Here is a 26,206-nt window from a genome sequence, read left to right as displayed (position 1 = left end):
TGTAACCTACTTCCCTTGTTTTCGGATTGCGTTTCCTTAGGATTCTTCCAATTAATCTCAGTCTGGCATCTGCTTTACCGACGATCAACTTTTTATGATCATTCCATTTTAAATCACTCCTAATGCGTACTCCCAGATAATTTATGGAATTAACTGCTTCCAGTTGCTGACCTGCTATATTGTAGCTAAATGATATGGGATCTTTCTTCCTGTGTATTCGCAGCACATTACACTTGTCTACATTGAGATTCAATTGCCATTCCCTGCACCATGCGTCAATTCGCTGCAGATCCTCCTGCATTTCAGTACAATTTTCCATTGTTACAACCTCTCGATATGCTATAGCATCATCCGCAAAAAGCCTCAGTGAACTTCCGATGTCATCCACAAGGTCATTTATGTATATTGCGAATAGCAACGGTCCTACGACACTCCCCTGCGGCACACCTGAAATCACTCTTACTTCGGAAGACTTCTCTCCTTTGAGAATGACATGCTGCGTTCTGTTATCTAGGAACTCTTCAATCCAATCACACAATTGGTCTGATAGTCCATATGCTCTTATTTTGTTCATTAAACGACTGTGGGGAACTGTATCGAACGCCTTGCGGAAGTCAAGAAACACGGCATCTAGCTGGGAACCCGTGTCTATGGCCCTCTGAGTCTCGTGGACGAATAGCGCGAGCTGGGTTTCACACGATCGTCTTTTTTGAAACCCATGCTGATTCCTACAGAGGCGCTACAGTCGAACCGCGCGATCGCTACAGTCGCAGGTTCGAATCCTGCCTCGGGCATGGATGTGTGTGATGTCCCTAGGTTAATTAGGTTTAAGTAGTTCTAAGTTCTAGGGGACTGATGACCACCGCAGTTAAGTCCCATAGTGCTCAGAGCCATTTGAACCAATCATTGAACGCCTCTCGTATGGCCCTCCTCACATTACATTTGGCTTCGCGTAATTTTTGTTTGTCTGCAAGGCGTTGGCTATGTTTATGTTGCTGTGAAGTTCCCTTTGCTTCCGCAGCAGTTTTCTAACTCGGTTGTTGTACCACGGTGGCTCTTTTCCATCTCTTACGATCTTGCTTGGCACATACTCATCTAACGCATATTGTACGATGGTTTTGAACTTTGTCCATTGATCCTCAAGGATATCTGTACTTAAAACAAAACTTTTGTGTTGAGCCGTCAGGTACTCTGAAATTTGGTTTTTGTCACTTTTGCTAAACAGAAAAATCTTCCTACCTTTTTTTAATATTTCTATTTACGGCTGAAATCATCGATGCAGTAACCGCTTTATGATCGCTGATTCCCTGTTCTACGTTAACTGTTTCAAATACTTCGGGTCTGTTTGTCACCAGAAGGTCTAATATGTTATCGCCACGAGTCGGTTCTCTGTTTAACTGCTGAAGGCAGTTTTCAGATAAAGCACTTTAAAAAAATTTCACTGGATTCTTTGTCCCTGCCACCCGTTATGAACGTTTGAGTCTCGCAGTCTATATCCGGCAAATTAAAATCTCCACCCTGAACTATAACATGGTGGGGAAATCTACTCGAAATATTTTCCAAATTATCCTACAGGTGCTCAGCCACAACAGCCGCTGAGCCAGGGAGCCTATAGAGACATCCAATTACCATGTCTGAGCCTGCTTTAACCGTGACCTTCACGCAAATTATTTCACATTTCTGATCTCCGTCAATTTCCTTCGATACTATTGCACTTCTTATCGTTATAAACACGCCTCCCCCTTCACTGTCCAGCCTGTATCTGCGGTATACATTCCAATCTGAGTTTAGAATTTCATTACTGTTTGCATCTGGTTTCAGCCAACTTTCTGTCCCTAGTACTATGTGGACATTGTGACCTTTTATTAATGAGAGCAGTTCTGGGACCTTTCTGTAGACGCTCCTGCAGTTTACTATTAGCACATTAACATTGTTATTCCCTGTTGCATTTTGCCTACTCCTACCTTGCCGCGTCTCAGGAGGCGCCGTGTCGGGCCTAGGGAGGGAATTCTCTAACCTAAAAAACCCACATGTGCACCCCACACGTACTCCGCTACCCTTGTAGCCGCTTCCTGCTTGTAGTGCACGCCTGACCTATTTAGGGGGACGCTTCATTTCTCCATCCGATAGCGGAGGTCGAGAAATTTGCACCCCAGATCTCCGCAGAATCGTCTGAGCCTCTGGTTTAAGCCTTCTACTCGGCTCCAAACCAGACGACCGCGATCGGTTCTGGGAACGATACTACAAATAGCTCAGATTCCACCCCGCGAGCGAGGCTTTCCGCCTTCACCAACTCCGCCAACCGCCTGTACGAACTGAGAATGACCTCTGAACCCAGACGGCAGGAGTCATTGGTGCCGACATGAGCAACAATTTGCTCATGGCAAAGGCAAGTAGAACGTTTCTCTGATCCTCTTATTTCTTTTACAAAAATCATTTCATAAAATATTTGACTGATTTCTTTCATTTTTTAATTTCAAGTTTTATTCAGAAAGCATGATCTTACTGACTCCTCGTTTGCCTTCCTAACGTACTTGATTCGAAGGAAGCCTTTTTGACATTTAAATACCGAACCAATTTTTCTTTTCATGTGCAAAATAGCTAGGTCTTGAACAGATGAAATTTTCGACACTTCATTTACATAGCTTGCCAGCAGCTTTTCGTGAAATATTTCCATTTTTCCTCAGCATATTAATTAGGTTTTCGTTAATTACCTTGATTACTTTCAAGCAGTTAAATATTTTCGTGCCAAACTAGACCTCATGCTGGTCACTTTGATACCCCGTTTACCCGTTTCTCTGCTTTGTTTGGCTGTGAAAATTTGGACAAATGCTCATGGTGTAAGTTATAGGGAGTCTTGTTGTCGCTCAGCTCACGTGTTTACAAAAACGTATCGAGTGTTAATCATATGATAAATTAGTCCTTTCTGCGTGCTGTCGTTTCCAAAATTCGTCAGTTCGATACCTTGAACATTTTATGAGATACGACGATTTTTGCGACCACTTGATTTCCGAGGCGCAGGAAAGGTTCGGACGCGCGGCGAGCCATCCGTCCGCTTCTACAGGGTGTTACAAAAAGGTACGGCCAAACTTTCAGGAAACGTTCCTCACACACAAATAAAGAAAAGATGTTATGTGGACATGTGTCCGGAAACGCTTAATTTCCATGTTAGAGCTCATTTTAGTTTCGTCAGTATGTACTGTACTTCCTCGATTCACTGCCAGTTGGCCCAATTGATGGAAGGTAATGATGACTTCGGTGCTTGTGTTGACATACGACTCATTGTTCTACAGTACTAGCATCAAGCACATCAGTACGTAGCATCAACAGGTTAGTGTTCATCACGAACGTGGTTTTGCAGTCAGTGCAATGTTTACAAATGCGGAGTTGGCAGATGCCCATTTGATGTATGGATTAGCACGGGGCAATAGCCGTGGCGCGGTACGTTTGTATCGAGACAGATTTCCAGAACGAAGGTGTCCCGACAGGAATATGTTCGAAGCAATTGATCGGCGTCTTAGGGAGCACGGAACATTCCAGCCTATGACTCGCGACTGGGGAAGACCTAGAACGACGAGGACACCTGCAATGGACGAGGCAATTCTTCGTGCAGTTCACGATAATCCTAATGTCAGCGTCAGAGAAGTTGCTGCTGTACAAGGTAACGTCGACCACGTCACTGTATGGAGAGTGCTACGGGAGAACCAGTTGTTTCCGTACCATGTACAGCGTGTGCAGGCACTATCAGCAGCTGATTGGCCTCCACGGGTACACTTCTGCGAATGGTTCATCCAACAATGTGTCAATCCTCATTTCAGTGCAAATGTTCTCTTTACGGATGAGGCTTCATTCCAACATGATCAAATTGTAAATTTTCACAATCAACATGTGTGGGCTGACGAGAATCCGCACGCAATTGTGCAATCACGTCATCAACAAAAATTTTCTGTGAACGTTTGGGCAGGCATTGTTCAATGGAGCACGTTATCATGATTTCATACGGGATACTCTACCCGTGCTGCTAGAACATGTGCCTTTACAAGTACGACGCAACATGTGGTTCATGCACGATGGAGCTCCTGCACATTTCAGTCGAAGTGTTCGTACGCTTCGCAACAACAGATTCGGTGACCGATGGATTGGTAGAGGCGGACCAAGTCCATGGCCTCCACGCTCTCCTGACCTCAACCCCCCTGACTTTCATGTATGGGGGCATTTGAAAGCTCTTGTCTACGCAACCCCGGTACCAAATGTAGAGACTCTTCGTGCTCGTATTGTGGACGACTGTGATACAATATGCCATTCTCCAAGGCTGCATCAGCGCATCAGGGATTCCATGCGACGGAGGGTGGATGCATGTATCCTCGCTAACGGAGGACATTTTGAACATTTCCTGTAACAAAGTGTTTGAAGTCACGCTGGTACGTTCTGTTGCTGTGTGTTTCCATTCCATGATTAATGTGATTTGAAGAGAAGTAATAAAATGAGCTCTAACATGGAAAGTAAGCGTTTCCAGACACATGTCCACATAACATATTTTCTTTCTTTGTGTGTGAGGAATGTTTCCTGAAAGTTTGGCCGTACCTTTTTGTAACACCCTGTATAACAACCAATATCTCAAGAATGAAAAGAGATATCATTCCGGTCTCAACTTTAAATACAATTTAGATATATTGGTTACATTTCATATGCAATAATGTATGGCCTTAAATGAGCTACACGGGAAGACTACTCAATGTGATTTTACCTCCGCAAATTCTTAAAAATTTCGTGCAGCAATATAAATATTGCAAACTTTAGGGAAAGCCTACAGCAGCTAGACTGGGATGAAGTGTATAAGAAACCTGATGCAAACTTGAAATATAACTTATTTCATGATACATTTTTAAGGGTGTTTGAAAATTGTTTTCCCAAGAAAATAGTTAAACATAATTCCAAGAAAACATATAAAAAACCTTGGCTAACTAAAGTAATAAGAATATCTTGCAACCGTAAAAGAGAACTGTATCTAACAGCAAGAGGGAGTACTGACCCCGAAATTGTTCAATATTATAAAAACTATTGTGCGGTACTAAGAAAAGTTATTAAAAAGTCCAGAAGCATGTGTATCATGTCTGAGATCAGTAACTCTGATAATAAAACTAAAGCAATTTGGAATATTATTGAAAGGGAAACAGGGCAACCAAGAGCACAGGAAGACTTTAGTGCCATAAAACTGAATGACAAGTGTACTAACAAACAATCAGAAATTGAAAATATTTTCAATAATCATTTTTTAAATGTTGTGGAGAAAATAGGATCTAGATATTCACTAGAAGAGGCAAGGCTACTAATAGAAGAGGCCATACCTGTGCAGTTTGAAACAACTGTAATACCACCAACCTCTCCCTCTGAAATCTGTAAAATAATAAACTCACTGAAAAGTAAAAGCTCTTACAGAATTGATGGCATTTCCAGCAAGCTACTTAAAGCTTGTTCCCCACAGATAAGTAGGATTCTTAGCCATGTATGTAATAGCTCTTCGGAGCAGGGTGTTTTCCCCGATAGACTGAAATATGCCATTGTAAAACCATTGCATAAAAAGAGGGATATGTCGGATGTTAGCAACTACCACCCAATCTCTCTTCTGACAGCTCTATCTAAAATTTTTGAGAAAGTAATGTATTCGAGAATAACCTCCCATATTTGTAAAAATGAAGTACTAACAAAATGGCAGTTTGGTTTTCAGAAAGGCTTTTCAACAGAAAATGCTATATACGCTTTCACTGATCAAATATTAAATGCTCTGAATAACTGGACATCACCCATTGATATTTTTTGTGATCTCTCAAAGGCCTTTGATTGTGTAAATCATGGAATTCTTTTAGATAAGCTAAATCATTATGGTTTGAGTGGGGCAGTGGACAAATGGTTTAATTCATACTTAACTGGAAGAATGCAGAAAATTGAAATAAGTGGTTCATGTAATGTTAAAACAACAGCTGATTCCTCAAACTGGGGGGTTATCAAGTACGGGGTCCCACAGGGTTCGGTCTTAGGTCCTTTACTGTTCTTGATATACATTAATGACTTACCATTCCACATTGATGAACATGCAAAGTTAGTTGTTTTTGCTGATGATACAAGTGTAGTAATAACATCCAAAAACCAAGAACTAGGTGTTGTAATTGTAAATGATGTTTTTCACAAAATTATTAAGTGGTTCTCAGCAAACGGATTCTCTTTAAATTTTGATAAAACACAGTATATACAGTTCCGTACAGTAAATGGCACAACTCCAGTAATAAATATAGACTTTGAACAGAAGTCTGTAGCTAAGGTAGAATTTTCAAAATTTTTAGGTGTGTCCATTGATGAGAGGTTAAACTGGAAGCAACACATTGATGGTCTGCTGAAACGTCTGAGTTCAGCTATTAGGGTTATTACAAATTTTGGTGATAAGAATCTCAGTAAATTAGTTTACTATGCCTACTTTCATTCACTGCTTTCGTATGGCATCATATTCTGGGGTAATTCATCGTTGAGTAGAAAAGTATTCATTGCTCAAAAACGTGTAATTAGAATAATTGCTGGAGCCCGCCCACAGTCATCCTGCAGACTATTTAAGGATCTAGGTTCAAATGGCTCTGAGCACTATGGGACTCAACTGCTGAGGTCATTAGTCCCCTAGAACTTAGAACTAGTTAAACCTAACTAACCTAAGGACATCACAAACATCCACGCCCGAGGCAGGATTCGAACCTGCGACCGTAGCGGTCCTGCGGTTCCAGACTGCAGCGCCTTTAACTGCACGGCCACTTCGGCTGGCTAAGGATCTAGGGATCCTCACAGGAACCTCACAGTATATATATTCACTTACGAAATTTGTTGTTAATAATCCAACCCAGTTCAAAAATACAGTAATAGCAGTGTGCATAGCTATAACACCAGGAGAAAGGATGATCTTCACTATGCAGGGTTAAATCTTACTTTGGCACAGAAAGGGGTAAATTATGCTGCCACAAAAGTCTTTGGTCACCTACCAAACAGCATCAAAAGCCTGACAGATAGCCAACTAACATTTAAAAATAAATTAAAAGACTTTCTAGATGACGACTCCTTCTACTCATTGACTGAATTTTTAGATATAAATTAAGGGGAAAAAAACAAAAAGCAAAAAGAACTTAAACATTAGTGTCATTCAATATTTTGTGTAATGTAATATCTTGTACAGACATCTTTTATTAACCTGACTCGTTCCACATCATTACGAAGTGTCGTATTTGTGATCTATGGAACAAGTATTAATCTAATCTAATCTAATCTACTCAATTTCGTGCAGCACAGAACTATGACGAATAATGAAAATAAATCCAGACCTTTATCGCTTAAAGATGTCAAGCTATAGGTTGCGGAAGAATCAAATTTTTTCACCGAATAGTTTTCTTAAAATCGGATGTAAAGTAATTCATAACTGCCGTCGGGTCCTCTCCGCTGCTTTGCCAAGAAGACGTGTGGCTGTCGCTCTCTGACGCGCGTGCTGCAGCGACAAGATTCAAACACGTTTGAATTCAAACGTCGCCAGTTGCAGTGGGAGACAGGCAGCGACGCAGATGTCGCTCACGTAGGACACTTTCGTAGCTACACCTGCTGTTGTGTTTGTCGCCTGAAGCTGTCGCTCGCTACTGTCGCTCACGTAGGATACGGCCTTATTCCCAATTGTGTGCGTTCTGCAACACCACCTTCACTCACTGAATGCTACATGTTATGTGCAGACGCGATACAAAATTGTAAAACTGGAAAATAAGGAAACAAAATGTGGCTTGAACCTTACACTCTGTGCAATCTTAGATCCGATGTGCAAATGCCAAATGAAGTTTCTCTTCAGCCTCATAAAAATCACTGTTGTTGACGTGTCCCTGCATATGAGATCTCTTCCTCCTTGTGCCTTACAAATGTTTTGACTGTTCATGATACGTTCTCTTCACGAAGGCATTTAATCATAGAATGCAAGTCACACGACTGGTATTTGCGTAGTCCAAGACATAATTCTCTGCCTAACATTTCGTCTCAATACAGATATAATATTTTGCAGTGATACTGTATGCAGTATGAAACTTTCCCAGATGCTACAGAGAATTTTGAGTGTAGTAGGATCGTGTAACAAGAAGGAATTCTCGTAAATCACTATTCAGAAAACAAAAATTCTTCCTTATCATGTATTTACATTTCTGACACTATTATATTAATCAAGAAATATGTAAATGGAAATCTAAACCTGTGCCACAGAAATTAAGAATATCCATCACTGTAACACATGGCGGGAAAACTAATTTCCATCCTGAATACATAAAAGTTAGTTTAAATCAGCGACGGACAACCGATTATCATAAAATAATTGACAACAGGATGTACAAAGAAGTCAAATATTTAGATATTACGTCAAGTCATAATGTCAGATTGGATAATTTGATTGATAAATGTTTCTAATGCCTAGAGGAATTCCTCAGGAAGCAGTCTGCATAGAAATTTATGGACTTCTTACAAACGGTTTGAAATTTCACAGTTTTTTTAAGGAATTTACTTGAGACAAACAGTGCCATAAACGTGGCCTTCAGATGCATATCATCTGTAATTTTTTTTTCGTTGTAGAAATTACGACTCTTTCAGGTAGTTGTAAATAGTAACTTCAAGAAAATAGGGTATTTTGTACTGTAATACAGTTCTAAACTATTTGATGTAGTTTAAGTATAAAATATATACCCATAAAGTCATTTTAAAAAAAATCTACATCTGTCCTCTGAAAGTCACTGTCAGGTGTATGGCAGAGGGTACTTCCCACTATACCAGTTATCACAGCTTCTTCCCACATGGGAAACAGAAGGAATGATTGTTTAAATGCTTCTTTGTATGTTATAATTAGATTAATCCTAGCCTCCACTCTTCTTAGCCAGTGATACACAGGGGCTTGTAGTATCTTCCTATATTCCTCGCTTAATGCTGGGACTTGAAACTTAATAAGCTGGTTTTTGGCAGCATGTTGCGCCGAATGGTGACTCACCATCAGATGTTGAAGTAATTTCAGGTGTACCTCAGGAAAAAGAGTTAGGACTCTCGCTGTTCATTTAGTATATTAACGATGTGGCACACAATCATAATAGTAACCACAGACTTCTCATAGATGATGCAGTTATCGGAAATGAAGTAGCTTATGATCTGAAAAATATGTGCAAATTTTCAGCCAGAGCTTCATAAGTTGTTATGGGATACAGATATAAGCAATGGGCTTCGAATGTTCACAAATATAAAATTATGCACTTCACAAAATGTAAAAATGCAGTATCCTATAACTACAATATTAGTGAATCACAGTTGGAATCAGTGGATTCATGTCACAATTTGCGGGTGTGGCGAATGGAATGATTGCGTAGGCTCAGTTGCAGGTAGCAGGCTTCAGTTCACTGGTAAAACACCGGGAAAATACGCTCATTATAAAAAGGAGATTGCTTACAAAGACTTGTGCGAGCCACTCTATAATCTTGCTTTGGTGTGTGGAATCCATACGAAATAGGACTATCAGCGAATATTGAATGTATACAAAGACGAACGTTACATGTTCGTATGACTCATGGGAGAACATCACAGAGATGCTGAAAAACCTGAAGTGGTGGACACTTAAAATAGACGTCAGCTATCCCACAAATGACTACTCCCCATATTTCAAGAACCAGCATCATTTGAGGAATCACAACCACTTATGTATACCTTCCATTGAGACTGCAAAGTCTAGACTACATTAATAATTACATCGTGCACAGCGCTATTTAAGCAGTCATTCATCTTGCATTATACATGCATTTTCATGTAACATTGTTTCCTCTAAGTTGTCATATATGGAGCAATAATACTGACTGGTACAAAGATGGATGCCTTCGAGGTTTTTGCACAGCAAAGAAAGACCTAGTGTCACTAGGATCAGATAAGAAACCATTTATTGATGGAAAACTTGAGTTACAGATACAGAGACCTGTTATGTTACTATACAAATTCTTACATTGTTATAATTATTACTTAATAAGAGTGTAATGTTTTGTCAGTGTAGACAAAATACTAAATTTTTGTTTTATTCTGAGCCACACAAGGATCTAAAATATTAATGCAAGTAAGTAGATTGAAAGACGGTCAGTGGGAGCAATTCTTGATGGTGACAGGAGTGGTGAAAGAATCATGAGAGTGTGACCTTTGTAAAATAGAAGCAGGCAGAATATTGTCAGATTTCAGTCTACAACGTTTTCTTCCAAATGTGAAAATGTTTGTTAACACTCACCTACATAGGGAGAAACGATCGTTTTCATAAAATAAGAGAAAGTAGAGCCCACATGGAAAGATTTAAGCGTCTGTTTCTCCCACATAGTGGATTGAGAGTGGAACAGTTAAGAAACAGAGTGAAAGTGGATCAATGAACACTCTGCCAAGCACTGAAGTGCAAATTGCTAAGAAGCCATGTAGATGTAGATCCAAACGCTCGACATTGTGTGGGAAAGCCTCGAGACAGCTGGGGCAGTCAGCAAGTGTTAAACAGAGGGATTGTCACCATCTTGTGAAAGCTTGACTGAAGGACGTTTTATTAACTGACGTTAACACTGTAGCTACAGTTCAGAACTCCATTTATATAAACTACCAATTTTGTTGATAATACAACATTCATAAAAGATATTTGAAACAGTTATTTTTTTTATCTCTCTAATTCATTGTATAGTAGTGACCACGTCCACTGTAAACTTTCTGCCAGGAAATTAAGTGAGGGACGATATTGGAGCAGGTAGTAAGCTGTCTGACATCTCCCCAACATCACAAGTAAGTGAACTCTTCGACTACTTGCAACTATGATAAGACTATTTACAAGCGATAGACTTAATTGGGTTTAATACCTTTCATTTTATTTATTCTGTCACTGTTCTGGTTTGTTGCTCGGATCTTAAATTCTAATTTCTTCAAGTATTATCTCAGTAGTAAAATTGATAAGAAACTTTTATTTTTCATCTCATTCATATATATATGCGTGTGTGTGTGTGTGTGTGTGTGTGTGTGTGTGTGTGTGTGTGTGTGTGGATTAAGCTTCTTCCAAGAATTCGGTAGTCATTTTCAGTGCAATTGGCCAATGCTTTTTATTCAGAGCTCAGGTTGATTTGTAGTAGTGTAATTAACGCAGCAAGCTTTACTTTTCTACGACCGAATACGCGGATAAGAGGGGAAAAGACAGCAGAGAGTACATGTGAAGAAGACTAAGGCCTAGCCTGTTGACAGGGGAAGAGATTTTTTGTTACAGGTTTTGCAACCCCCAGCACAGCGAGAACAGAGAGAGTTCGCTCTTCTTACGACTTCACTTGTGGGAATTTTCTACCCCGCTTGTGTCGTATCTCACTTGCGAAGTAAATGACACTGCAGAATGTCCCAACAAAGTGTGGGCAATGTATGGTCAATAACTTCTAGCACGATATGCTGTCGTCAGTAGGACAGTGGACGTACCGAATCACTCTAAAGTCTAAATATTTAACACAATTATGTTTGCACAAGCCTTTGTACTAGTAATGAGACAACCTAGCAAAATAAAGATTAATAAGTAATGGAATTAAGTGTGCAATAGTTAAAAAAACACCAAACGATAGTAATGTTGACTAAACTTGACTGTTTTCAAGTAGCTTTAGATATTTAATTCAGATATGCAAACATACTCTGATCAGACAGAACATTACGACCACCTGTAAAATAGCCGGTATGTCCACCTTTGGCATGGATAACAGCAGTGACACATCTTGGCATGGAAGCAATGAGGCATTGGTATGTCATTGGAAGGAGGGAGTTGGCATCACATGTGGACTCACAGGTCGCCTCATTCCCATAAATTTCGGGGAGGGGGGGATGAGATTTGACACCATGTTCAATCACATCCCAGATGTCTTCCTTCAGGTTCTGATTTGGCAAGTTGGGGGCCATCAAATCAATTGGAAGTCACCACTGTGTTCCTCCAACCATTCCATCACACTCCTGGCCTTGTGACAGGGCGCATTATCTTGCTGAAAAATACCACTGCTGTCAGGAAACATGATGGTCATGAAGGGATGTACGTGGTCTGCAACCAGTGTATGATACTCCTTGGCCATCATGGTGCCTTGCATGAGCTCTACTGGATCCATGGATGCACATGTGAATGTTCCACAGAGCATATTGGAGCTGCCGCCAGCTTGTCTCTGTCTGGCAGTATAGGTGTCAAGCAGCTATTCCCATGGAAGACGACGTGTCCTCTCATCAGGATGATGAAGAAGGTATCGGGGATTATCAAACCATGCAACGTCTGCCACTGCACCAACATCCAGCGTTGATGATCACGTGCCCATTTCAGTCACAGTTGCCGATGTTTTTGGTGTTAACGTTGGTACATGCATTGTTTGTCGGCTGCAGAAGCCCATCGTTGGGAATGTTTGGTGCGCTGCGTGTTCAGTCACACTTGTACTCTGTGCAGTATTAAAGTCTGACGTTAGTTCCGCCACAGTTCGCCGCCTGTCCTGTTTTACCAGTCTGCCCAGCCTACAATGTCGGACATCTGTAATGATGCGTGGCTGCCCAACCCTACAACGTCTGGAGGTGTTTCCACATTGGTTTTACCACATGTTGCAGACACTCACCATAGCACTCATCAAACACCCCATAAGTCGTGCATTTTCTGAAGAGTTCGTGCCGAGCCTCTGGGCCATCACAATCTGCCCTTGGTCAAACTCAGATACATCATGCACCTTGCACATTCTACACATGGACACTCACCAATACTAAATGTACTGTGCGTGTGTCTGACTGCGATAGACGACACTGCTATCACCTGAACTGGTTTATGTCGATAATAGGACGGTGGTCATAATGTTCTGGCCGATCAGTGTATGCAAATAGTGGCCTCATACATTTAAAACTGAATGAATCATTGGTCAATATCTGAACCAGGAGAGCAAAATCTCTAAGCACTTTGTGCAGACAGAGAGCATTTATAGACAAGTGGGTGAGCTACATAAATACACACAGTTGTGCACTAATTGGCGAAAACCGTATCACTTTCTTAATGTTTGTCAGCATGATCTCTCACTTTATTAACAGCAAATCTAAATTTTATAACTGTCAGTGGTGGCCCAATTAACTTCATCCAAGTCAGTCACACAATTCAAATCAATTAAACGCAGGGAATCCATAATTCCTTACTGAAATCAGAGTTCAGGAATTTACAAACTTTCACTCGCGACCTCGAAATAATTCTGTGTCCCTATGCCCACAGAACGAAATATGCGAAACATACCCCGCCCAGTGTCTTAGACAGGGTTCACACACGCAACTAATGTGGCGCTACCGTTTGCAGCTTTCTGTAGTGGCATTGTGAGCTACCGTTCAGACAGATCTCCACAAATTCCACATAGTTGCACAGCTTTCAATATGGCGTCAGATGAAATCATATGGGCGGTTATGAATATCAGAGTGCAGTTTGTGGCATCTTACAGTTGTGACAAGTGTTAAATATAAGGAAGACGAAACCCAAATGTTGAATCCGAAAATAGACTCTGCACAGGGGTAAATCAGAGGCTGCAAACACATTTATAAAAGAAATAACACTCGGAGACGAAACTGCTGTCTGCAATGTCAAACTAAACAACAGATGGCATGTAAATATCATCTGCAGACATGCGACTCTTCTGTGGTTTAAGAATCTTGTCGTATTCTTTGATATAGGCATTTAGTGTAACTAATTTTTAGTTTAACAATGACACATCACACTTGAGAACTATTTCCTGCATGCAATTCACGATTTATACCATGTTTGGTGCCATAAATTACGAATTTTATACAACTCTATATTTTGGTTACATATATTAAGTTTATCTGCTTATTCATCCAAAAATCTTTCAGGATGGTGGGATACATAATTGATTTACAAATATAGTGCACGCACGCACACACACACACACACACACACACACACACACAAACACACACATTCACACACATAGACACTCATACATTACTGCGGAAAATCAAACATAGGCTGCTGTTCTTGTAGTTCCAAGAAGTTGCGAAAGTGTACCTGTCGACCATTGTTTTCACTTTTTTTTCAGTATTAAAATGAAAACACACTGGAATCGAACAGAGTACAGCAGCAGTTACTCCACGATAACTACGACAGAATACACAAGTTTCGAAATGCTGCCACGAAGGAGCAGTTGTGAGAGGCAAGTGGTGCAACAAAGTAGAACCAAATTTAACTTTTTGTGGCATGACGGAAGTTGCATCACTGAAGCTGAGCCAGTAAAAACTGGGAGTTCACACACACAACTACATTGCAACTGCAGTATTCAACTAGCTGTGGCGATACTTTTGTTACATGTGTGAACCTGGCTTTACCACACCGCCACATACTGGCAAAGCTCCCTTCTGAAAGACAGAAAATAAAAAATGGTGTGCTCTGGTGATCTGTTGTGGGTGCCTATTTAGACTTGGTCACATGACCACTACTTGACTCAATGTAAACACTTTCAGCCTAACAACCACTCAGGAGATATACAACAATGTTACATAAATACATATAATAAATCATTAACTGAATTTTTTGTCGACGTTTGGCAGAACATGAGGATAATATTAAAAAGTATAACAGTTCCTAATTTCCTGCAAAATTATATTTATTTGGTCATGAACCAGCTTTTGGCTTCTCAGGCCATCTTCAGGTTCAGACCTCCCTGCAGCAATTGAGCCAGCTGGTAATTGCTATATGAATTAGCACCATATCTCGCTGTTTGCATAATGGCAAATAACATCAGTAATACCTTAAATACTGATTTGTGACCAAAGTTGTGTAATAATTTCTGGGTGGTGAATTACTCACCATGAATACAATCATTAGAAACGTGTATGTAGACATATCAACATATACCATAAATATAAATTATGTCTCTAACCTAAACATGAATTTAATAATTTTATTAAACAACCTTTGACTGATCTGTCAAAGAGAATAATTTTAAATTTAATAAGTGCCCATTTCAGTCTTTGTATATGTTCTACTCACGTTTGAGACGAAAAAACACTTTCACTTTTACACACAGTTGGTTTTGCAATTACACCAGTTAGATGCGACTAGATTCTTGTGTCCAGTTCCTCATTGGTGTGTTTGTAGATGTGCCATATCTGTCAATGTACAGCCAGGAGTGCTGTGTGCCCTCAGCCATATCATATCAAAATGTTCAAACAAAAGACCCCAAAAAGTCATTCTTCAGACAAACAACCCATACCTCCCCCCGGTCATCAGGCTAGAAGAAACCTCAGTGGTTCACCATGTGCCCACTGTATTTAGTTCTCAGTTGAGACATATGAAGGAAGCAAGGCAAATGCTTAAATCTGGATTAAGATTAATTCCCATAACATTCCATATACTTCAACAAATACCATTTAAATTTTAAGGAGACTCATTTGTATCCCACAAATTACCTACAACACTAATTGACAATAATCAAATAAATCAGTTCCTCCTTTCCCAGCTGAATAAATACCCACCAAACTATTAAGCTAAACCCATATCTATTGATATCCATAATTATGAACATAACAATTACATTTCCATCCTTATATGAAAGAGAACAAATAAATCAATGAAATGTACTGTTTTTGATTTAATCACAATCAAATCCCGCTACTCATCTCACCATAACACACCAGATGTAACCCCCATTTCTAGTTTCCCATGCCACTGTTGTACATTTTGTTAATTTCTGACATTTTTCCATATGTGTGCATTCATACATGTATCATACAAATATCGAAAACGCATCCCTTACACCTTCCAAATGAACATAATTTTCAAGCAACCTGAAATTTTCGTATGTGTCCACCTATATGCCAAAATAAATTCTCTTAAATCGTCATTTATTCTTGAAAAATGCGAACATATCCGTGTTACACAGTCAAATCCTCGCTGCACTCATTTAGATGAAGCTTCTACCATCAGTATCATTTACATGAGCTGCGCTAGTCATATCAAACAACATTCACACACCATGCAAATTACATATTACAATTAAAACCACAAAATACTTACGATTGCACAACATTTCTAATTAATAAAGATACACTATTACACTTAATAAAGAGTCCATATAGTTACTCCACTGAGAACCATAAGCACACTCCACATAATGATACTCATCTTCCAAAGAACCATTATTTCACCACTTATAAAACTTACAAGCCTTTTTTCTTGTCCTCCATTCATATTCAGATTCATCCCAGCTGTGCATATTACATGACACAGAAAACATGCTATTATGGCTACACTGTACAATGAAAAGCCCCCACAATAGCTACTCTTATCCAGAAAGTCAATAAATAAACACACACTTCAACATAACCATTGTCTTATTTTCTTCTTCTTACGTTTTTCAATTTATTCTGCTTTTTCGTCTTTATCCAAATACTCCTCAAAGCCTTATCTAGAAACATCTAATAAAAACCTTCCATGAAAAACCTGTGCTTCCACTTCTACCTCAAAGCAAATTTCGTTAACAACACTTCCGTTACAATAATTACTTTCACTTCACTCTCTTATTTAACACTAACATATTTAATATCACCCAGTACACCCATGGGTACAGGCACAAGCTCAAAAAATCTCATAGAATATCCACATTATCCGCTGCATCATCACCAATAAAACCTCAATGTCAAGCACATGCTCCCTCTGAACAGAACCATTTAACAATAAATGAAGACTCCACATATCATCCGCTGCATAATCACCACTTAAACCTCAATTCCAGGCACTTGCTCTCTTTGAACAGACCCATTGATTATCCATTAATCGAAGAATACCATAATCACAAACTTAACAGCACATGCACCCTTTGAGCAGGGCCACATAGAATAATCCACCGTTAATAACTTGATTTCTACTATCTAAATTGCTACTCAGCTCCATTTCTACACATGTTCCCATTTATGCACCATCATTGCCCTTATTACAGACAGTGGAGTAATTGCAGTTAATGCCAACTCAATGATGTTCATTTTCATTTTATCTGCATTACATGTACCACGCAATTTAAACATGATAAACATAAAAACATCACTTTTCTTATAACTACTATGTATATTATGCACATCCATCCCATTTACCATACACTTCTGTTTCTTCATTCCCACAATTTTCTCCTTTCCCTATAACAGACTCACTTTGTCATTGATTGTAGTCTCCCTCTTTTCATCCTTACCATTGTCTAAGCATCTATTTTATGAAAGAAAGCGTTCCAGCAAACTGGCAAGACACTTTTACCATAAAATTTTGCTCTCTTCCTTGCAAAAATTACAGCACATGTACTTTCTGTGCCCCATGGCAAAATCTACCAACAAATTTCCTTGCTCAGCACCTACACTGCACATGGCTTCTTTTAAAATGAGTGACTTTCCTTCGCTTAAACTCTCAATACAGTTATACTTCCCATGCCCACTGGCTAATTCCACTGATGAAATTCCTCCCCAAGATGCTTCATTGAACACAGCATTCCTGGAATGAAATGTTTCCTCCTGGAGGATGCTCATCTCCATTATGAACTTTTTATTAGTCTAATTTGTGCCCTCCTTACATTTATTTACACATGAACACCTGTTGTTAGCAATTTATACCGCACATGCTTCTGTATTTGTACCACAATATGCCAAAGACCGCAAAAAACAGATTTCACATCAACTTCCATTCCCTCTTTGACATTTTTGAGTTATGTACAGCTCCCTTCTATATCTCTAATTTCTTCCTCAATTTTAATTTCAGTTTCTGATGCTCTATCCTCACCACCAAATACTTAATTCTCAATATGATCTGATTCATCACAGACTACAATTGTTTCTTCATATGTTTACCCATAACTGATGTCAACATTCTCACAATCCGATATATCTTCCCCAAGATCATATGCCACATTTTTCTTGCTAGAATTGCTCCGCTTTACCACGTCATCAGTTTTTGATTACAAATTATCAAATCTCTTATCTAAAACTTCCCTTAACTTTTCAAATTTACACCTAAATTGAGTCACCATTTTTGTTAACACTGCAGTCTCATTTCCTAATGCACTGTGGTATTCCAATTCTATTTCTTTTTGCATACTTATTCTGTCTAAATCACTTCTGCTATCCTACAGTCAGTCATCAACATTACTTACCTGTCAGCCATGGTTGATGATCAGACTGATCTGTATGCACTGTGAATGTCCATCACAAATTTTGTTGACATTTTCGGAAATGCCATTTTCAACTTTGTTACATTGATTTGAAAATGGGTCTCGGCCTGAAACTAGTCATCGAATGAAAAATAAAATATTTTGCAACTTGGACTGACTTTCGTTCCATTGATCAGAAATAACTGTACAATGCAGCTGCTGATAGAACATAACTTGTGTTTCTCCCCTGACGTATACTGCTTTTGAGTACAAATTATCAAATCTCTTATCTAATGCTTCCCCATGACTTTTCAAATTTACACCTAAAATCATTTGCTACATTCATTAACACTGCAATCTGATTTCCTAATGCACTTTGGTATTCTGTACCTATTTCGTTTTGCAAACTTATTTTGCCTAAATCAATCATAAACATTACTTCCCTCTCGACCATAGCTGCGAACCAGAAACAACTTTGCAATGCAGCTGCTAACTGAAAATGACTTGCATTTCTCCATTGACATATAATGCCAGTTCATACAGGTTGTCATGTCGCAGCATGTCAGAACATTCGTAATGCATTTCAAAGGCCAGCATTCACACTGGCTGTCACATTGTGTCATATCACCTCGTAGCACCATCAAGGTTTTTCGAGAACAAAGTTTTCACGGAGGATGCCACTGTAGATCGCTGATCACTTGACCACCAAGCTCATCTTCTGGTACACAGGTATGCTCTCGTCCCCGTTGTGCTTTCATGCGCTTATGCCTTTTGTGCTTGATATCAATCATTATCCAACGTCTTTTTTATTTGTTCTCCATCATTTTTTGTTATTTGTTATGGATTGAAAACAGATTAGGACAACCATGTGAGTTGAGATCATATGACTTGAATTGACTTGATGTGACCTCACATGACGTGATGCACAGTGTGAATACTCCCAAATATGATGGTGCTGTGATGAGATGGTGGCAGATGACCAGTGTGAATTGGCTGTATAATATTTTGTATATTGGTTTAATTAGAAAAATGATCTGTTCATGTGACTGCTCTCATCATCAGCATTTCATTTGGCAATAATTGTAAACTGTGTAATGGGTTCAGTTGTTACAGTTTTATAACTAATAACAGTACTAAGTGTTAATGGCTTTTTAAACATTGGAATTACAGACATGGTTTAAGTTTCAGTGAGATAGGCCCATTGGAATGGTTCCAAATGTGTCGTTACTTTTTTCGTACCAAGCTTGTAAGGCATTTAGTGTATTTTCAATAATATTACATTCAGTATCAATATTTCAAGTCACAGGGTTTCTACAGTTCAGCGCATACTGTAACCATGGTGCCAGAGCTCACACACACCTGACGACCTCTGTTCGTCATCGCTTACCTGCCACTAGAGTACCTGTGCTTAGCACTCTGTCCATTTCAGCTTGGCTGTCTGCAGTCCAGCAGACACCTGGCCAGTCCAAAAAACATTCATGCTGGCCTACAGCCAACCTGTCAGATTCAATCGAGCCAGCTGCTCATAACGTCCATTTCTGTAGTCAACTTTTTTTTTAACTTGGAAATGTTATAATATTCAATGTGACTAAAATGAAGTTCAGTAGCCATAAAATTCTTGTTACCTCTAAAGGAAAGGTGATTGTTGTGATAACTAGCGCTTGATTTAAATACCCTAAGCATTAACGAAAATTACAAGGGGTACAATAGGAAGCATCATTTATCATGCATTTCATGGTGGTTTGCAGAGGACAGCCATAGAAGTATATAAATCGAACAGTTTTTTTTAGACTTACTACACTTTTCCAGTATTGTACCACTGAACTGAAGTCGGCCACCTGCTTTATCTGTGACTGAAGCGATGTGATCACTCCATTTCATATCCCAAGAAACTGTTACATCCAGGAATTTGTATAATTTGAATGCTTCAAGCTGCAACTTATTGATATTGTATTAATAGGATTACGTTCCTTTTAGTTTTAGGAAGTGTACAACTTTACATTTCTGAACATTTAAAGCAAGTCACAAATCTTTGCACTTCTCTAAGAAGATCTGACTGAATATTTGCTCAGAATTGTTTGGAGACCGCTTCATTGTATGATAACTTTATTAACCCTCACATGGTATCAACTGTGGAAAAAGATATTGTATGCCTGGGGTCTTTCTTGCCCCAAAGTGATTCAAGCAACTTTATGGCGATAAAATTCAAAATATGGCCACAAAAGTAATTATAATTTATTGTGAAACATATGCACAATGTTGATATTACAAATTGATAGCTTCTTAATGTAATTAAGTTACATATAAGTTGCAATTATTTACTACATTTGTTTGAAATATGAAAACATATTTTATTTAGTTTGTTTAGTTCCAAAATTATTTTAACGCAAAATATACATAACCCACACACCAGTAACAATACTGTAATTTATTAATATTATATGTAATGTCACTTACATGGAATTTTATTAGAAATACACTCCTACTCGCTCTCCATGCTGTATGATGAACAATCATTACACAGTACACTTATCCTAGGATGTTCTTTACAGACAGACTTGTGACACCCATCACATTGTTGATTGTTTCTTGTCCTTTGACATTATGCACGAATCACACCATTTACTTTTCAGATTTGCAACATCGGCTTCCTGGTTATTATGTTGTTTGTTCTTTAGAAGATCCTTGAAGCCTGTGGATATTATTACTGAATGAATGTATTGTATTCTGCACTGGGGCGATAGGATTTGTCATTCAATGTGAGGTTTGACAAGTTCTTTTCCTTGTTCTGAGAGGAATTCTCTTCTTGCATTTTTGTTTCTCATATCATGTAAAAATTTACAATACAGAATGTAAGCATTGAGATAAGCTAAAGCTAGTACATCAAAACATATAGCAAGTGGCCACCTTCATGTTCCTTGTTTCACTGAATAATGTCTAGCCATCTTATCAACTGTATCAACTCCTGACTTTTTTGAGTCATAGAGCATTGTTTTTTCAGGTTTTTTGTGCTAATGCTCACTTACATCAAATGTCTGGTGTAAAGTGGCCAACAACATGACTGATTTATTTTGTGTAGGAACATATGAAGTTAAAACTGTATTCTGCCCATACGCAAAAGTGATCAATAATGGACACGCCTGTTTTGATGGCAAGATTTCGTTTGGTATCCCCTTTCAGTTGGCCTGAACAGTTCCTACAAGGCTCAATTTATTAGCAAGAAGTTCTTGTCCCAAATCAAAACTTCTAAAAAAGTTATCAGTGAATCAGCAGATATCCGCATATTTACTTGTGCAGTTATGACGTAATTGGTCTCATAATCTACAGCAGCTCACACTTTTATCCCATACTACCAGGTTTCGAAGGAATGTACACCTTGAATGGACACAGTCCCCTGAAAGTACACATATGCTCATCAACTATAATATAAGGTCCAGGGACATAATACGAAGTGCATGCATCAACGAACATTTCAAACACAGCCCTTATAGGTTCAGCTTTTGATCCAGAGGCAGCTTTTCTTTCTTCCCCTGTAAGTTTGTTATCAAACTGGAGGCACACCAAAATATCACGAAATCTGGAAAAGCTCATTGTGGCTCCAAAAATAGGTAAGCAATACTTTTCTGACCAAAATTCTCTCAAAGGCTTCCCATGTGCCTTATGCAAGCCAGCTATTATTAGTAGACCAAAGAATGCGTGCAGCTCTGTAGAATCAAGTTCAATGCAGCATTCAAAAGTTGGGCACAGAATTTTATTATCTTTTGCATGGTTATTGGTATGCATTGCTATTACACTCTGCATATGATTGGTGATAAAAAGTCTGAAACAATCTGCCCTTGTCTGTAATTGTGGTCTAAGCTGACGTGGAATATGTGCAGTATCACATATTACATTCCTTGAAATCTGCTTGGGCACATCAGGTGGTACTGCATTATATGTTATCTGTCCACTTCTAGACAGAAAAGTAGATGCACTCGTTACCTGAATACCATTATCATCTTCTTCACAGTCACTCATATCCTCTTCATCTCCGGCCTGTATATCTTCCTCTGTCATATCTCCATGAGCATCAATGTCATCCTCGTTTCCAAAAATGATTCATTATCACTATCACTCCTCTGTAAATCTACCAAAGCCTTCTCGAGACTGTAGCCACTTGCAAAATGCATATCACCATCCATGATGAATAAACATCTTCCTTCCACAAAACTCAATTCCAAACTGCGAATTTGTCATAATAATGCAAGTGAATGTAATTTGTATTCATTGTTTAGAACAATGTACAAATGAATGTTAGTTTATAAGGTTCATGTTGCCAAGACATATTTTCATAACAAGACTTATATACAATACTGAAAATCACATATTGTATATCTGGGGTACTTTCTGACCCCACTGCAAAAATTTCAAATTGCTGTGCTATAAGCTGTGATATAATCATAAATATTTTACCCAGATATAATAAAAAATCCGTGAATAGCGTATCTGGCGGGTGAGTAGTCTACACCCACATTATAACTGTTTATTTGTAGTTAAACGAGCCTTGGGGTCTAAAAAGACCCCAGAGATCATGCAAGGGATAAATGCAAAACTTCCGATATTACTGTTGATGGCCATTAACATGCAGCAAAAACAGAAATGGTCCAAATACACTTCTATGGCGTACACCTGAAGTTACTTCTACATCTATAGATAGCTATTTACGGCAGATAACACACCACCAATAAATCCTCAAACTAGACACTGATTTCATTTGATAAGTCTTATGCTCGTACTTTTGTTAATAAGCATTCGTGTGGTACTGAGTCAAATGCCTTTCGGAAGTAATCTTCCTGGCTAGCGTTAGTCATGACTTTTATGATGTTATGTGAAGAAAGCACGAGTTGGAACCCTCATGACAGATGTTTTTGGGAACCTTGGTGGTTGGCATGGTAGATGTCATTCCGTTCAAGATACCTCATTATGAGTAGCTCAGAATAATTTCTATGATTCTGCAATGGATTGATGTCACAAAAATATTGGACAGTAGTAAAGTGGATCACTTCTGCTACTGGCCAATTAAATGGATATGACATGCAGGGCCAGTTTAATGTCCATGCATAACAAACCAAGCTGAGAGGACAGTTTGTATACAGGGTGTATTTTATAATTATAGTCTGGTTCATGAACGATGGCGATTCACACAGATCGAGACACGGGTGGGTATAGCATTGTTGCCAGTTCTAAAGAACAGTTGTGGTACACACATATACATGATTTACACGTAAAGTAAGTGTAATCCTGCAAATTATGTCTCTCACCAGCTTATGTAGAATTTGTCACTTACGACCACCATTAGCGATGACAACTCGCAACAAGTGGAATAAAAATCACTTAATAACTCACTATGTTCACGTTTAATGTACACATAGAGTTCTACGACTTCTACGACATTCACACCAGAGTACTCAGAACACAACTTAACGCTAATAGGATGTCAGAGAACGCATGACGTAAAATTTCCAATACCCTATCGTGGTCAGGTTCGTTTAGACCCTATTTGACAACATGCTGTGGGACACTCAATGTTACGGCAAGAAGGCGGCTTAGAGGGGTGCGTAACACTTTGTGGGAACTGACCTACTACCTGTCAGTACTGCATCTTTGCAAGCCAACGGCACTGCTCCAACCATGGAGGTAAGAATAGAAGGAGACGCCGTGACGTCACAGCTGTGAAGCTATGTGAAGCCGAGTGTAGCCATCTCAATCCGACCAAAACATTGCTGCTGTAAGCTTGTGTGCATAGGCTTGTCGCTCGCTTTTGGAAGGATTTTGCGCTATTATGGTGACTTGTGTGGTGTTCGGATGTACGAATCGTTCTGATTGTGATGCGAAATCGAAGGGAATAACATTTCGTGTGTAAGTTGTCTCGTTAAGTGAGATTTTACAACTTCATTGTGAACGAACGTGTGCTACATCGGTACTTGTACTATAGCGTGTTTTTCTCCTGTATGATTTTAGATTTCCTAAAAATGAAAGTCGGAAAGCTCTGTGGGAGAATGCCGTGAGGAGGAAGAATTGGCGTGCGTCTAAGTGGAGCACTACATGTTCTCAGCATTTCCGAGAAGAGGACATAGACCGAACTTCCCTTTCAACAGTAAGGCTGCATGAAAATGCTGTACCATCAGTTTTCCCTACACACCCAAACCATCTGCAAAAGGTATGTTAGTTCAAAGAATTAAATTCTTAGTTTTCAAGTTCACGTTTCAGTATAATACGTACGTATCGTCGATAATCCAAGTGTTGAGTAACTCACTTTGTCTTCATCATGTACCAAATTAAAAGCTAACACTACATTAACTGGCGTAAAGTATAGGCCTAAACAGGACACTGTGTAGATTTGCCATTCTATGTACCGTATTTCAGTAAATATTGGTGCTAATGAACAGTGTTTCCCAGTAGTGTAACGTAACTGAAATGTCCCAGTACGTATTACAAACAAGATGTATTTATGAGGCTTTGGAGGGAGGGTATAGCTAACTTAGTTTTCAGTTTCTATTATTTAGTTTGTGATACACGTTTATTACTGAATTAACAAAATTGTATCGTTTACATTGAAGACTAGCTATTCGTAATATTACATTAAAAACTATTTTTAATCAGAAGAAACGCGGAATTTCCCCTTTACGAGATTTTATTTTAAACAAAAACTTTGAAACAACCAATCTGATGACGTTAGATGCGTATATGGTGCAATTAGCGACTGTAATACACGCAGCGCTATAGCACACTGGCAATGTTTTGGTCAGAGTGTCATGGCAGCGAGCCACGCCCCCATGGCTTCAAAACGTAGTATGGCTGGGATACGTAGCGCCATCTCCCCTTATTCTTACCTCCATGGCTCCAACCTCAGAAAACTCACCTGCCTGTATCTCTAGTGCAGTGATAGCTACGCTGCTCTCCAGCACATGAATTCTGCCTGGTTTTCTTTACACACAACCACACTTGGGGAATTTGCATTGCACTACCAATAAAGAACAACTAATTCTCATAAAAGTGAACTATATTAATGGAGGCCCAGTGTCCTCAAAATAAGTGGTTGTACAGTCCTTATTACATCAAAACAAATTCAAAGATTCCCATCAAAATCAACATAATTTGCACAAACGCGAGTGAGACATTAGCAGTGGTAACAAGACTGCACACGAAACTGCATGCATGTAAGAGTTTACGATTTATAAGTGCCACAACGCAGCTAATCTGTGTTGCAACGACACCATTCATGTTTTTTGTCATGCACGGTGTATCTCACCTCGTCAGGGTAGTAAGGAAGGCCGTAAATAACTACTATGTCAGTCTCCAAGTCAATACATCTCACAAATTGAGAGTCGCGACCAGAGGGGTCATCAGGACTACAGTACAACACTCGACTGTTTAACAATCGGCAAATGATGACTGAAACGATCACTGTATCAAAAATTCTACAGTCACTGAATGCTGGCCCCTGATTTGACTGGACCAGAAGTGCAATTTTTCCTACTCGGTCAGGAGGCCTGAAGATGGCGTAATATATCGCCAAAACTGGTTGCTCAATAAAATGTCAGTTGGAAATTTAGACGTCTGAAACGTGTTTTGATTCGACATTCTGTACTGAACAGCCAAGCTCCCGCAACCATCTGTATAAAGATGGACATACAGAGAAAAGTAAAGGGGTGTCCACCTCCGAGAACCGCGTTTTAACTTTTCCACCATCTCTCTTCTGTGTAGCCCTGCCCCTGCATCTACCATTTCCACATCCCGCTGGCATGGTCTGCCATGCTGACTGGCGATATTGGAGTCCTTCGTTTATGCTTGGCCCCAATCGTGCTATCGCGCCTCCCTGCATTCCAGCTATCTCTGCATCAGTTCTGATAGGTTTGTCTTAATTACAGCTTAACTATCTCTTCTCTCTTTACTCTGATCTATATGGTGTTTTTATCATTTTTCTTGCAGCCACTCCTGCATCA

This window comes from Schistocerca americana, chromosome X (genome assembly GCF_021461395.2).
Source record: "Schistocerca americana isolate TAMUIC-IGC-003095 chromosome X, iqSchAmer2.1, whole genome shotgun sequence".
Classification (NCBI taxonomy): domain Eukaryota; kingdom Metazoa; phylum Arthropoda; class Insecta; order Orthoptera; family Acrididae; genus Schistocerca; species Schistocerca americana.
This window is presented reverse-complemented; position numbering follows the sequence as displayed.